Source organism: Cnephaeus nilssonii (assembly GCF_951640355.1).
Source record: "Cnephaeus nilssonii genome assembly, chromosome: 15".
Lineage (NCBI taxonomy): Eukaryota > Metazoa > Chordata > Mammalia > Chiroptera > Vespertilionidae > Cnephaeus > Cnephaeus nilssonii.
The window spans coordinates 72190155-72206274 of record NC_137086.1 but is presented as its reverse complement, the minus strand read 5'-3'; positions in this window follow the sequence as shown (position 1 = coordinate 72206274).

Genomic DNA, 16120 nt, shown 5'->3' with positions numbered 1-16120 from the left:
TCTACTTGTGGGACTTCACCACACGTACAAACAAGTTTATACACTCTTCTCTGAACTTGCGAAGCTACATAAACTTGTCTTTCAACTGTTTTACATTTGAATACTACTTATCAGTGAATTCTGGTGGTTTCAAACACTGGATTCATGTGAACTAACTCTATTTCAAGGATTTCTACAGTGTACAACATCCTTTCTACACTAGAAACTTACATTTTGATGTGCTTTCCACTTGTTCTCTCATAAGTCTGTGATATTCATTAGTATTTGCTCTGAATTACTACTGCTTTCTTGCAGTGTCCTATAATGAGCCTTCTTATCTACTTGTGGGACTTCACCACATGTAGAAGCAACTTTATACACTCTTCTCTGAACTTGCGAAGCTACATAAACTTGTCTTTCAACTGTTTTACACTGAAATACTACTTTTCAGTGAATTCCAGTGGGTTGAAACACTTGTTTCTTGTGAAGTAACTCTATTTCAAGGATTTCTGTAGTGTATAACATCCTTTCTAGACTAGAAACTTACATTTTGATGTCTTTTACACTTGTTCTCTCATAAGTCTGTGATATTCATTAGTATTTGCTCAGAATTACTACTGATTTCTAGCTGTTTCCTATAATGGGCCTTCTCCTCTACTTGTGGGACTTCACCACATGTAGAAACAACATTATACACTCTTCTCAGAACTTGAGAAGCTATATACACTTGTCTTTCAACTGTTTTACAGTTGCATACTACTTTTCAGTGAATTCTGGTGGTATAAAACACTGGTTTCATGTGAACTAACTCTATTTCAAGGATTTCTGCAGTGTACAACATCCTTTCTAGACTAGAGACTTACATTTTGATGTCTTTTACACTTGTTCTCTCACTATTCTGTGATATTCATTAGTATTTGCTCTGAATGACTACTGATTTCTAGCTGTTTCCTATAATGGGCCTTCTCCTCTACTTGTGGAACATCACCACATGTAGAAGCAACTTTATACACTCTTCTCTGAACTTGCGAAGCTACATAAACTTGTCTTTCAACTGTTTTACACTGAAATACTCCTTTTCAGTGAACTCTGGTGGTTTCAAACACTGGTTTCATGTGAACTAACTCTATTTCAAGGATTTCTGCAGTGTACAACATCCTTTCTAGACTAGAGACTTACATTTTGATGTCTCTTAGACTTGTTCTCTCACTATTCTGTGATATTCATTAGTATTTGCTCTGAATGACTACCGATATCTAGCTGTTTCCTATAATGGACCTTCTCCTCTACTTGTGGAACATCACCACATGTAGAAGCAACTTTATACACTCTTCTCTGAACTTGCGAAGCTATATATACTTGTCTTTCAACTGTTTTACAGTTGAATACTACTTTTCAGTGAACTCTGGTGGTTTCAAACACTGGTTTCATGTGAACTAACTCTATTTCAAAGATTTCTGCAGTGTAAAACATCCTGTCTAGACTAGAGACTTACATTTTGATGTCTTTTACACTTGTTCTCTCACTATTCTGTGATATTCATTAGTATTTTCTCAGAATGACTACTGATTTCTAGCAGTTTCCTATAATGGGCCTTCTCCTCTACTAGTGGGACTTCACCACATGTACAAACAAGTTTATACACTCTTCTCTGAACTTGCGAAGCTACATAAACTTGTCTTTCAACTGTTTTACAGTTGAATACTACTTATCAGTGAATTCTGGTGGTTTCAAACACTGGATTCATGTGAACTAACTCTATTTCAAGGATTTCTACAGTGTACAACATCCTTTATACACTAGAAACTTACATTTTGATGTGCTTTCCACTTGTTCTCTCATAAGTCTGTGATATTCATTAGTATTTTCTCAGAATTACTACTGATTTCTAGCAGTTTCCTATAATGGGCCTTCTCCTCTACTAGTGGGACTTCACCACATGTACAAACAAGTTTATACACTCTTCTCTGAACTTGCGAAGCTACATAAACTTGTCTTTCAACTGTTTTACAGTTGAATACTACTTTTCAGTGAACTCTGGTGGTTTCAAACACTGGTTTCATGTGAACTAACTCTATTTCAAGGATTTCTGCAGTGTACAACATCCTTTCCAGACTAGAGACTTACATTTTGATGTCTTTTACACTTGTTCTCTCACTATTCTGTGATATTCATTAGTATTTGCTCTGAATGACTACTGATTTCTAGCTGTTTCCTATAATGGGCCTTCTCCTCTACTTGTGGGACTTCACCACACGTACAAACATGTTTATACACTCTTCTCTGAACTTGCGAAGCTACATAAACTTGTCTTTCAACTGTTTTACAGTTGAATACTACTTATCAGTGAATTCTGGTGGTTTCAAACACTGCTTTCATGTGAACTAACTCTATTTCAAGGATTTCTGCAGTGTACAGCATCCTTTCTAGACTAGAAACTTACATTTTGATGTGTTTTCCACTTGTTCTCTCATAAGTCTGTGATATTCATTAGTATTTGCTCTGAATTACTACTGCTTTCTTGCAGTGTCCTATAATGAGCCTTCTTTTCTACTTGTGGGACTTCACCACATGTAGAAGCAACTTTATACACTCTTCTCTGAACTTGCGAAGCTACATAAACTTGTCTTTCAACTGTTTTACAGTTGAATACTACTTTTCAGTGTATTCTGGTGGTATAACACTGGTTTCATGTGAACTAACTCTATTTCAAGGATTTCTGCAGTGTACAACATCCTTTCTAGACTAGAGACTTACATTTTGATGTCTTTTACACTTGTTCTCTCACTATTCTGTGATATTCATTAGTATTTGCTCTGAATGACTACCGATATCTAGCTGTTTCCTATAATGGACCTTCTCCTCTACTTGTGGAACATCACCACATGTAGAAGCAACTTTATACACTCTTCTCTGAACTTGCGAAGCTATATATACTTGTCTTTCGACTGTTTTACAGTTGAATACTACTTTTCAGTGAACTCTGGTGGTTTCAAACACTGGTTTCATGTGAACTAACTCTATTTCAAGGATTTCTGCAGTGTACAACATCCTGTCTAGACTAGAGACTTACATTTTGATGTCTTTTACACTTGTTCTCTCACTATTCTGTGATATTCATTAGTATTTGCTCCGAATGACTACTGATTTCTAGCTGTTTCCTATAATGGGCCTTCTCCTCTACTTGTGGGACTTCACCACATGTACAAACAAGCTTATACACTCTTCTCTGAACTTGCGAAGCTACAGAAACTTGTCTTTCAACTGTTTTACACTGAAATACTACTTTTCAGTGAATTCCAGTGGGTTAAAACACTTGTTTCTTGTGAAGTAACTCTATTTCAAGGTTTCTGTAGTGTATAACATCCTTTCTAGACTAGAAACTTACATTTTGATGTCTTTTACACTTGTTCTCTCATAAGTCTGTGATATTCATTAGTATTTGCTCAGAATGACTACTGATTTCTAGCTGTTTCCTATAATGGGCCTTCTCCTCTACTTGTGGGACTTCACCACATGTAGAAACAACATTATACACTCTTCTCAGAACTTGAGAAGCTATATACACTTGTCTTTCAACTGTTTTACAGTTGCATACTACTTTTCAGTGAATTCTGGTGGTATAAAACACTGGTTTCATGTGAACTAACTCTATTTCAAAGATTTCTGCAGTGTAAAACATCCTGTCTAGACTAGAGACTTACATTTTCATGTCTTTTACACTTGTTCTCTCACTATTCTGTGATATTCATTAGTATTTGCTCTGAATGACTACTGATTTCTAGCTGTTTCCTATAATGGGCCTTCTCCTCTACTTGTGGGACTTCACCACATGTAGAAGCAACTTTATACACTCTTCTCTGAACTTGCGAAGCTACATAAACTTGTCTTTCAACTGTTTTACAGTTGAATACTACTTTTCAGTGAACTCTGGTGGTTTCAAACACTGGTTTCATGTGAACTAACTCTATTTCAAGGATTTCTGCAGTGTACAACATCCTTTCCAGACTAGAGACTTACATTTTGATGTCTTTTACACTTGTTCTCTCACTATTCTGTGATATTCATTAGTATTTGCTCTGAATGACTACTGATTTCTTTTAGTGTCCTAAAATGGGCCTTCTTCTCTACTTGTGGGACTTCACCTCATGTAGAAACAACTTTATACACTCTTCTCTGAACTTGCGAAGCTATATACACTTGTCTTTCAACTGTTTTACAGTTGAATACTACTTTTCAGTGAACTCTGGTGGTTTCAAACACTGGATTCATGTGAACTAACTCTATTTCAAGGATTTCTACAGTGTACAACATCCTTTCTACACTAGAAACTTACATTTTGATGTGTTTTCCACTTGTTCTCTCATAAGTCTGTGATATTCATTAGTATTTGCTCTGAATTACTACTGCTTTCTTGCAGTGTCCTATAATGAGCCTTCTTTTCTACTTGTGGGACTTCACCACATGTAGAAGCAACTTTATACACTCTTCTCTGAACTGGCGAAGCTACATAAACTTGTCTTTCAACTGTTTTACAGTTGAATACTACTTTTCAGTGTATTCTGGTGGTATAAAACACTGGTTTCATGTGAACTAACTCTATTTCAAGGATTTCTGCAGTGTACAACATCCTTTCTAGACTAGAGACTTACATTTTGATGTCTTTTACACTTGTTCTCTCACTATTCTGTGATATTCATTAGTATTTGCTCTGAATGACTACTGACATCTAGCTGTTTCCTATAATGGACCTTCTCCTCTACTTGTGGAACATCACCACATGTAGAAGCAACTTTATACACTCTTCTCTGAACTTGCGAAGCTATATATACTTGTCTTTCGACTGTTTTACAGTTGAATACTACTTTTCAGTGAACTCTGGTGGTTTCAAACACTGGTTTCATGTGAACTAACTCTATTTCAAAGATTTCTGCAGTGTAAAACATCCTGTCTAGACTAGAGACTTACATTTTGATGTCTTTTAAACTTGTTCTCTCACTATTCTGTGATATTCATTAGTATTTGCTCTGAATGACTACTGATTTCTAGCTGTTTCCTATAATGGGCCTTCTCCTCTACTTGTGGGACTTCACCACACGTACAAACATGTTTATACACTCTTCTCTGAACTTGCGAAGCTACATAAACTTGTCTTTCAACTGTTTTACAGTTGAATACTACTTATCAGTGAATTCTGGTGGTTTCAAACACTGGTTTCATGTGAACTAACTCTATTTCAAGGATTTCTACAGTGTACAACATCCTTTCTACACTAGAAACTTACATTTTGATGTGCTTTCCACTTGTTCTCTCATAAGTCTGTGATATTCATTAGTATTTGCTCTGAATTACTACGGCTTTCTTGCAGTGTCCTATAATGAGCCTTCTTATCTACTTGTGGGACTTCACCACATGTAGAAGCAACTTTATACACTCTTCTCTGAACTTGCGAAGCTACATAAACTTGTCTTTCAACTGTTTTACACTGAAATACTCCTTTTCAGTGAATTCCAGTGGGTTGAAACACTTGTTTCTTGTGAAGTAACTCTATTTCAAGGATTTCTGTAGTGTATAACATCCTTTCTAGACTAGAAACTTACATTTTGATGTCTTTTACACTTGTTCTCTCATAAGTCTGTGATATTCATTAGTATTTGCTCAGAATTACTACTGATTTCTAGCTGTTTCCTATAATGGGCCTTCTCCTCTACTTGTGGGACTTCACCACATGTAGAAACAACATTATACACTCTTCTCTGAACTTGCGAAGCTACATAAACTTGTCTTTCAACTGTTTTACAGTTGAATACTACTTTTCAGTGTATTCTGGTGGTATAAAACACTGGTTTCATGTGAACTAACTATATTTCAAGGATTTCTGCAGTGTACAACATCCTCTCTAGACGAGAGACTTACATTTTGATGTCTTTTACACTTGTTCTCTCACTATTCTGTGATATTCATTAGTATTTGCTCTGAATGACTACTGATTTCTAGCTGTTTCCTATAATGGGCCTTCTCCTCTACTTGTGGGACTTCACCACATGTACAAACAAGCTTATACACTCTTCTCTGAACTTGCGAAGCTACATAAACTTGTCTTTCAACTGTTTTACAGTTGAATACTACTTTTCAGTGTATTCTGGTGGTATAAAACACTGGTTTCATGTGAACTAACTATATTTCAAGGATTTCTGCAGTGTACAACATCCTTTCTAGACTAGAGACTTACATTTTGATGTCTTTTACACTTGTTCTCTCACTATTCTGTGATATTTATTAGTATTTGCTCTGAATGACTACCGATATCTAGCTGTTTCCTATAATGGACCTTCTCCTCTACTTGTGGAACATCACCACATGTAGAAGCAACTTTATACACTCTTCTCTGAACTTGCGAAGCTATATATACTTGTCTTTCAACTGTTTTACAGTTGAATACTACTTTTCAGTGAACTCTGGTGGTTTCAAACACTGGTTTCATGTGAACTAACTCTATTTCAAAGATTTCCGCAGTGTAAAACATCCTGTCTAGACTAGAGACTTACATTTTGATGTCTTTTACACTTGTTCTCTCACTATTCTGTGATATTCATTAGTATTTGCTCTGAATGACTACTGATTTCTAGCTGTTTCCTATAATGGGCCTTCTCCTCTACTTGTAGGACTTCACCACATGTAGAAGCAACTTTATACACTCTTCTCTGAACTTGCGAAGCTACATAAACTTGTCTTTCAACTGTTTTACAGTTGAATACTACTTTTCAGTGAACTCTGGTGGTTTCAAACACTGGTTTCATGTGAACTAACTCTATTTCAAGGATTTCTGCAGTGTACAACATCCTTTCCAGACTAGAGACTTACATTTTGATGTCTTTTACACTTGTTCTCTCACTATTCTGTGATATTCATTAGTATTTGCTCTGAATGACTACTGATTTCTTTTAGTGTCCTATAATGGGCCTTCTTCTCTACTTGTGGGACTTCACCTCATGTAGAAACAACTTTATACACTCTTCTCTGAACTTGCGCAGCTATATACACTTGTCTTTCAACTGTTTTACAGTTGAATACTACTTTTCAGTGAACTCTGGTGGTTTCAAACACTGCTTTCATGTGAACTAACTCTATTTCAAGGATTTCTGCAGTGTACAGCATCCTTTCTAGACTAGAAACTTACATTTTGATGTGTTTTCCACTTGTTCTCTCATAAGTCTGTGATATTCATTAGTATTTGCTCTGAATTACTACTGCTTTCTTGCAGTGTCCTATAATGAGCCTTCTTTTCTACTTGTGGGACTTCACCACATGTAGAAGCAACTTTATACACTCTTCTCTGAACTTGCGAAGCTACATAAACTTGTCTTTCAACTGTTTTACAGTTGAATACTACTTTTCAGTGTATTCTGGTGGTATAACACTGGTTTCATGTGAACTAACTCTATTTCAAGGATTTCTGCAGTGTACAACATCCTTTCTAGACTAGAGACTTACATTTTGATGTCTTTTACACTTGTTCTCTCACTATTCTGTGATATTCATTAGTATTTGCTCTGAATGACTACCGATATCTAGCTGTTTCCTATAATGGACCTTCTCCTCTACTTGTGGAACATCACCACATGTAGAAGCAACTTTATACACTCTTCTCTGAACTTGCGAAGCTATATATACTTGTCTTTCGACTGTTTTACAGTTGAATACTACTTTTCAGTGAACTCTGGTGGTTTCAAACACTGGTTTCATGTGAACTAACTCTATTTCAAGGATTTCTGCAGTGTACAACATCCTGTCTAGACTAGAGACTTACATTTTGATGTCTTTTACACTTGTTCTCTCACTATTCTGTGATATTCATTAGTATTTGCTCCGAATGACTACTGATTTCTAGCTGTTTCCTATAATGGGCCTTCTCCTCTACTTGTGGGACTTCACCACATGTACAAACAAGCTTATACACTCTTCTCTGAACTTGCGAAGCTACAGAAACTTGTCTTTCAACTGTTTTACACTGAAATACTACTTTTCAGTGAATTCCAGTGGGTTAAAACACTTGTTTCTTGTGAAGTAACTCTATTTCAAGGTTTCTGTAGTGTATAACATCCTTTCTAGACTAGAAACTTACATTTTGATGTCTTTTACACTTGTTCTCTCATAAGTCTGTGATATTCATTAGTATTTGCTCAGAATGACTACTGATTTCTAGCTGTTTCCTATAATGGGCCTTCTCCTCTACTTGTGGGACTTCACCACATGTAGAAACAACATTATACACTCTTCTCAGAACTTGAGAAGCTATATACACTTGTCTTTCAACTGTTTTACAGTTGCATACTACTTTTCAGTGAATTCTGGTGGTATAAAACACTGGTTTCATGTGAACTAACTCTATTTCAAAGATTTCTGCAGTGTAAAACATCCTGTCTAGACTAGAGACTTACATTTTCATGTCTTTTACACTTGTTCTCTCACTATTCTGTGATATTCATTAGTATTTGCTCTGAATGACTACTGATTTCTAGCTGTTTCCTATAATGGGCCTTCTCCTCTACTTGTGGGACTTCACCACATGTAGAAGCAACTTTATACACTCTTCTCTGAACTTGCGAAGCTACATAAACTTGTCTTTCAACTGTTTTACAGTTGAATACTACTTTTCAGTGAACTCTGGTGGTTTCAAACACTGGTTTCATGTGAACTAACTCTATTTCAAGGATTTCTGCAGTGTACAACATCCTTTCCAGACTAGAGACTTACATTTTGATGTCTTTTACACTTGTTCTCTCACTATTCTGTGATATTCATTAGTATTTGCTCTGAATGACTACTGATTTCTTTTAGTGTCCTAAAATGGGCCTTCTTCTCTACTTGTGGGACTTCACCTCATGTAGAAACAACTTTATACACTCTTCTCTGAACTTGCGAAGCTATATACACTTGTCTTTCAACTGTTTTACAGTTGAATACTACTTTTCAGTGAACTCTGGTGGTTTCAAACACTGGATTCATGTGAACTAACTCTATTTCAAGGATTTCTACAGTGTACAACATCCTTTCTACACTAGAAACTTACATTTTGATGTGTTTTCCACTTGTTCTCTCATAAGTCTGTGATATTCATTAGTATTTGCTCTGAATTACTACTGCTTTCTTGCAGTGTCCTATAATGAGCCTTCTTTTCTACTTGTGGGACTTCACCACATGTAGAAGCAACTTTATACACTCTTCTCTGAACTGGCGAAGCTACATAAACTTGTCTTTCAACTGTTTTACAGTTGAATACTACTTTTCAGTGTATTCTGGTGGTATAAAACACTGGTTTCATGTGAACTAACTCTATTTCAAGGATTTCTGCAGTGTACAACATCCTTTCTAGACTAGAGACTTACATTTTGATGTCTTTTACACTTGTTCTCTCACTATTCTGTGATATTCATTAGTATTTGCTCTGAATGACTACTGACATCTAGCTGTTTCCTATAATGGACCTTCTCCTCTACTTGTGGAACATCACCACATGTAGAAGCAACTTTATACACTCTTCTCTGAACTTGCGAAGCTATATATACTTGTCTTTCGACTGTTTTACAGTTGAATACTACTTTTCAGTGAACTCTGGTGGTTTCAAACACTGGTTTCATGTGAACTAACTCTATTTCAAAGATTTCTGCAGTGTAAAACATCCTGTCTAGACTAGAGACTTACATTTTGATGTCTTTTAAACTTGTTCTCTCACTATTCTGTGATATTCATTAGTATTTGCTCTGAATGACTACTGATTTCTAGCTGTTTCCTATAATGGGCCTTCTCCTCTACTTGTGGGACTTCACCACACGTACAAACATGTTTATACACTCTTCTCTGAACTTGCGAAGCTACATAAACTTGTCTTTCAACTGTTTTACAGTTGAATACTACTTATCAGTGAATTCTGGTGGTTTCAAACACTGCTTTCATGTGAACTAACTCTATTTCAAGGATTTCTGCAGTGTACAGCATCCTTTCTAGACTAGAAACTTACATTTTGATGTGTTTTCCACTTGTTCTCTCATAAGTCTGTGATATTCATTAGTATTTGCTCTGAATTACTACTGCTTTCTTGCAGTGTCCTATAATGAGCCTTCTTTTCTACTTGTGGGACTTCACCACATGTAGAAGCAACTTTATACACTCTTCTCTGAACTTGCGAAGCTACATAAACTTGTCTTTCAACTGTTTTACAGTTGAATACTACTTTTCAGTGTATTCTGGTGGTATAACACTGGTTTCATGTGAACTAACTCTATTTCAAGGATTTCTGCAGTGTACAACATCCTTTCTAGACTAGAGACTTACATTTTGATGTCTTTTACACTTGTTCTCTCACTATTCTGTGATATTCATTAGTATTTGCTCTGAATGACTACCGATATCTAGCTGTTTCCTATAATGGACCTTCTCCTCTACTTGTGGAACATCACCACATGTAGAAGCAACTTTATACACTCTTCTCTGAACTTGCGAAGCTATATATACTTGTCTTTCGACTGTTTTACAGTTGAATACTACTTTTCAGTGAACTCTGGTGGTTTCAAACACTGGTTTCATGTGAACTAACTCTATTTCAAGGATTTCTGCAGTGTACAACATCCTGTCTAGACTAGAGACTTACATTTTGATGTCTTTTACACTTGTTCTCTCACTATTCTGTGATATTCATTAGTATTTGCTCCGAATGACTACTGATTTCTAGCTGTTTCCTATAATGGGCCTTCTCCTCTACTTGTGGGACTTCACCACATGTACAAACAAGCTTATACACTCTTCTCTGAACTTGCGAAGCTACAGAAACTTGTCTTTCAACTGTTTTACACTGAAATACTACTTTTCAGTGAATTCCAGTGGGTTAAAACACTTGTTTCTTGTGAAGTAACTCTATTTCAAGGTTTCTGTAGTGTATAACATCCTTTCTAGACTAGAAACTTACATTTTGATGTCTTTTACACTTGTTCTCTCATAAGTCTGTGATATTCATTAGTATTTGCTCAGAATGACTACTGATTTCTAGCTGTTTCCTATAATGGGCCTTCTCCTCTACTTGTGGGACTTCACCACATGTAGAAACAACATTATACACTCTTCTCAGAACTTGAGAAGCTATATACACTTGTCTTTCAACTGTTTTACAGTTGCATACTACTTTTCAGTGAATTCTGGTGGTATAAAACACTGGTTTCATGTGAACTAACTCTATTTCAAAGATTTCTGCAGTGTAAAACATCCTGTCTAGACTAGAGACTTACATTTTCATGTCTTTTACACTTGTTCTCTCACTATTCTGTGATATTCATTAGTATTTGCTCTGAATGACTACTGATTTCTAGCTGTTTCCTATAATGGGCCTTCTCCTCTACTTGTGGGACTTCACCACATGTAGAAGCAACTTTATACACTCTTCTCTGAACTTGCGAAGCTACATAAACTTGTCTTTCAACTGTTTTACAGTTGAATACTACTTTTCAGTGAACTCTGGTGGTTTCAAACACTGGTTTCATGTGAACTAACTCTATTTCAAGGATTTCTGCAGTGTACAACATCCTTTCCAGACTAGAGACTTACATTTTGATGTCTTTTACACTTGTTCTCTCACTATTCTGTGATATTCATTAGTATTTGCTCTGAATGACTACTGATTTCTTTTAGTGTCCTAAAATGGGCCTTCTTCTCTACTTGTGGGACTTCACCTCATGTAGAAACAACTTTATACACTCTTCTCTGAACTTGCGAAGCTATATACACTTGTCTTTCAACTGTTTTACAGTTGAATACTACTTTTCAGTGAACTCTGGTGGTTTCAAACACTGGATTCATGTGAACTAACTCTATTTCAAGGATTTCTACAGTGTACAACATCCTTTCTACACTAGAAACTTACATTTTGATGTGTTTTCCACTTGTTCTCTCATAAGTCTGTGATATTCATTAGTATTTGCTCTGAATTACTACTGCTTTCTTGCAGTGTCCTATAATGAGCCTTCTTTTCTACTTGTGGGACTTCACCACATGTAGAAGCAACTTTATACACTCTTCTCTGAACTGGCGAAGCTACATAAACTTGTCTTTCAACTGTTTTACAGTTGAATACTACTTTTCAGTGTATTCTGGTGGTATAAAACACTGGTTTCATGTGAACTAACTCTATTTCAAGGATTTCTGCAGTGTACAACATCCTTTCTAGACTAGAGACTTACATTTTGATGTCTTTTACACTTGTTCTCTCACTATTCTGTGATATTCATTAGTATTTGCTCTGAATGACTACTGACATCTAGCTGTTTCCTATAATGGACCTTCTCCTCTACTTGTGGAACATCACCACATGTAGAAGCAACTTTATACACTCTTCTCTGAACTTGCGAAGCTATATATACTTGTCTTTCGACTGTTTTACAGTTGAATACTACTTTTCAGTGAACTCTGGTGGTTTCAAACACTGGTTTCATGTGAACTAACTCTATTTCAAAGATTTCTGCAGTGTAAAACATCCTGTCTAGACTAGAGACTTACATTTTGATGTCTTTTAAACTTGTTCTCTCACTATTCTGTGATATTCATTAGTATTTGCTCTGAATGACTACTGATTTCTAGCTGTTTCCTATAATGGGCCTTCTCCTCTACTTGTGGGACTTCACCACACGTACAAACATGTTTATACACTCTTCTCTGAACTTGCGAAGCTACATAAACTTGTCTTTCAACTGTTTTACAGTTGAATACTACTTATCAGTGAATTCTGGTGGTTTCAAACACTGGTTTCATGTGAACTAACTCTATTTCAAGGATTTCTACAGTGTACAACATCCTTTCTACACTAGAAACTTACATTTTGATGTGCTTTCCACTTGTTCTCTCATAAGTCTGTGATATTCATTAGTATTTGCTCTGAATTACTACGGCTTTCTTGCAGTGTCCTATAATGAGCCTTCTTATCTACTTGTGGGACTTCACCACATGTAGAAGCAACTTTATACACTCTTCTCTGAACTTGCGAAGCTACATAAACTTGTCTTTCAACTGTTTTACACTGAAATACTCCTTTTCAGTGAATTCCAGTGGGTTGAAACACTTGTTTCTTGTGAAGTAACTCTATTTCAAGGATTTCTGTAGTGTATAACATCCTTTCTAGACTAGAAACTTACATTTTGATGTCTTTTACACTTGTTCTCTCATAAGTCTGTGATATTCATTAGTATTTGCTCAGAATTACTACTGATTTCTAGCTGTTTCCTATAATGGGCCTTCTCCTCTACTTGTGGGACTTCACCACATGTAGAAACAACATTATACACTCTTCTCTGAACTTGCGAAGCTACATAAACTTGTCTTTCAACTGTTTTACAGTTGAATACTACTTTTCAGTGTATTCTGGTGGTATAAAACACTGGTTTCATGTGAACTAACTATATTTCAAGGATTTCTGCAGTGTACAACATCCTCTCTAGACGAGAGACTTACATTTTGATGTCTTTTACACTTGTTCTCTCACTATTCTGTGATATTCATTAGTATTTGCTCTGAATGACTACTGATTTCTAGCTGTTTCCTATAATGGGCCTTCTCCTCTACTTGTGGGACTTCACCACATGTACAAACAAGCTTATACACTCTTCTCTGAACTTGCGAAGCTACATAAACTTGTCTTTCAACTGTTTTACAGTTGAATACTACTTTTCAGTGTATTCTGGTGGTATAAAACACTGGTTTCATGTGAACTAACTATATTTCAAGGATTTCTGCAGTGTACAACATCCTTTCTAGACTAGAGACTTACATTTTGATGTCTTTTACACTTGTTCTCTCACTATTCTGTGATATTTATTAGTATTTGCTCTGAATGACTACCGATATCTAGCTGTTTCCTATAATGGACCTTCTCCTCTACTTGTGGAACATCACCACATGTAGAAGCAACTTTATACACTCTTCTCTGAACTTGCGAAGCTATATATACTTGTCTTTCAACTGTTTTACAGTTGAATACTACTTTTCAGTGAACTCTGGTGGTTTCAAACACTGGTTTCATGTGAACTAACTCTATTTCAAAGATTTCCGCAGTGTAAAACATCCTGTCTAGACTAGAGACTTACATTTTGATGTCTTTTACACTTGTTCTCTCACTATTCTGTGATATTCATTAGTATTTGCTCTGAATGACTACTGATTTCTAGCTGTTTCCTATAATGGGCCTTCTCCTCTACTTGTAGGACTTCACCACATGTAGAAGCAACTTTATACACTCTTCTCTGAACTTGCGAAGCTACATAAACTTGTCTTTCAACTGTTTTACAGTTGAATACTACTTTTCAGTGAACTCTGGTGGTTTCAAACACTGGTTTCATGTGAACTAACTCTATTTCAAGGATTTCTGCAGTGTACAACATCCTTTCCAGACTAGAGACTTACATTTTGATGTCTTTTACACTTGTTCTCTCACTATTCTGTGATATTCATTAGTATTTGCTCTGAATGACTACTGATTTCTTTTAGTGTCCTATAATGGGCCTTCTTCTCTACTTGTGGGACTTCACCTCATGTAGAAACAACTTTATACACTCTTCTCTGAACTTGCGCAGCTATATACACTTGTCTTTCAACTGTTTTACAGTTGAATACTACTTTTCAGTGAACTCTGGTGGTTTCAAACACTGCTTTCATGTGAACTAACTCTATTTCAAGGATTTCTGCAGTGTACAGCATCCTTTCTAGACTAGAAACTTACATTTTGATGTGTTTTCCACTTGTTCTCTCATAAGTCTGTGATATTCATTAGTATTTGCTCTGAATTACTACTGCTTTCTTGCAGTGTCCTATAATGAGCCTTCTTTTCTACTTGTGGGACTTCACCACATGTAGAAGCAACTTTATACACTCTTCTCTGAACTTGCGAAGCTACATAAACTTGTCTTTCAACTGTTTTACAGTTGAATACTACTTTTCAGTGTATTCTGGTGGTATAACACTGGTTTCATGTGAACTAACTCTATTTCAAGGATTTCTGCAGTGTACAACATCCTTTCTAGACTAGAGACTTACATTTTGATGTCTTTTACACTTGTTCTCTCACTATTCTGTGATATTCATTAGTATTTGCTCTGAATGACTACCGATATCTAGCTGTTTCCTATAATGGACCTTCTCCTCTACTTGTGGAACATCACCACATGTAGAAGCAACTTTATACACTCTTCTCTGAACTTGCGAAGCTATATATACTTGTCTTTCGACTGTTTTACAGTTGAATACTACTTTTCAGTGAACTCTGGTGGTTTCAAACACTGGTTTCATGTGAACTAACTCTATTTCAAGGATTTCTGCAGTGTACAACATCCTGTCTAGACTAGAGACTTACATTTTGATGTCTTTTACACTTGTTCTCTCACTATTCTGTGATATTCATTAGTATTTGCTCCGAATGACTACTGATTTCTAGCTGTTTCCTATAATGGGCCTTCTCCTCTACTTGTGGGACTTCACCACATGTACAAACAAGCTTATACACTCTTCTCTGAACTTGCGAAGCTACAGAAACTTGTCTTTCAACTGTTTTACACTGAAATACTACTTTTCAGTGAATTCCAGTGGGTTAAAACACTTGTTTCTTGTGAAGTAACTCTATTTCAAGGTTTCTGTAGTGTATAACATCCTTTCTAGACTAGAAACTTACATTTTGATGTCTTTTACACTTGTTCTCTCATAAGTCTGTGATATTCATTAGTATTTGCTCAGAATGACTACTGATTTCTAGCTGTTTCCTATAATGGGCCTTCTCCTCTACTTGTGGGACTTCACCACATGTAGAAACAACATTATACACTCTTCTCAGAACTTGAGAAGCTATATACACTTGTCTTTCAACTGTTTTACAGTTGCATACTACTTTTCAGTGAATTCTGGTGGTATAAAACACTGGTTTCATGTGAACTAACTCTATTTCAAAGATTTCTGCAGTGTAAAACATCCTGTCTAGACTAGAGACTTACATTTTCATGTCTTTTACACTTGTTCTCTCACTATTCTGTGATATTCATTAGTATTTGCTCTGAATGACTACTGATTTCTAGCTGTTTCCTATAATGGGCCTTCTCCTCTACTTGTGGGACTT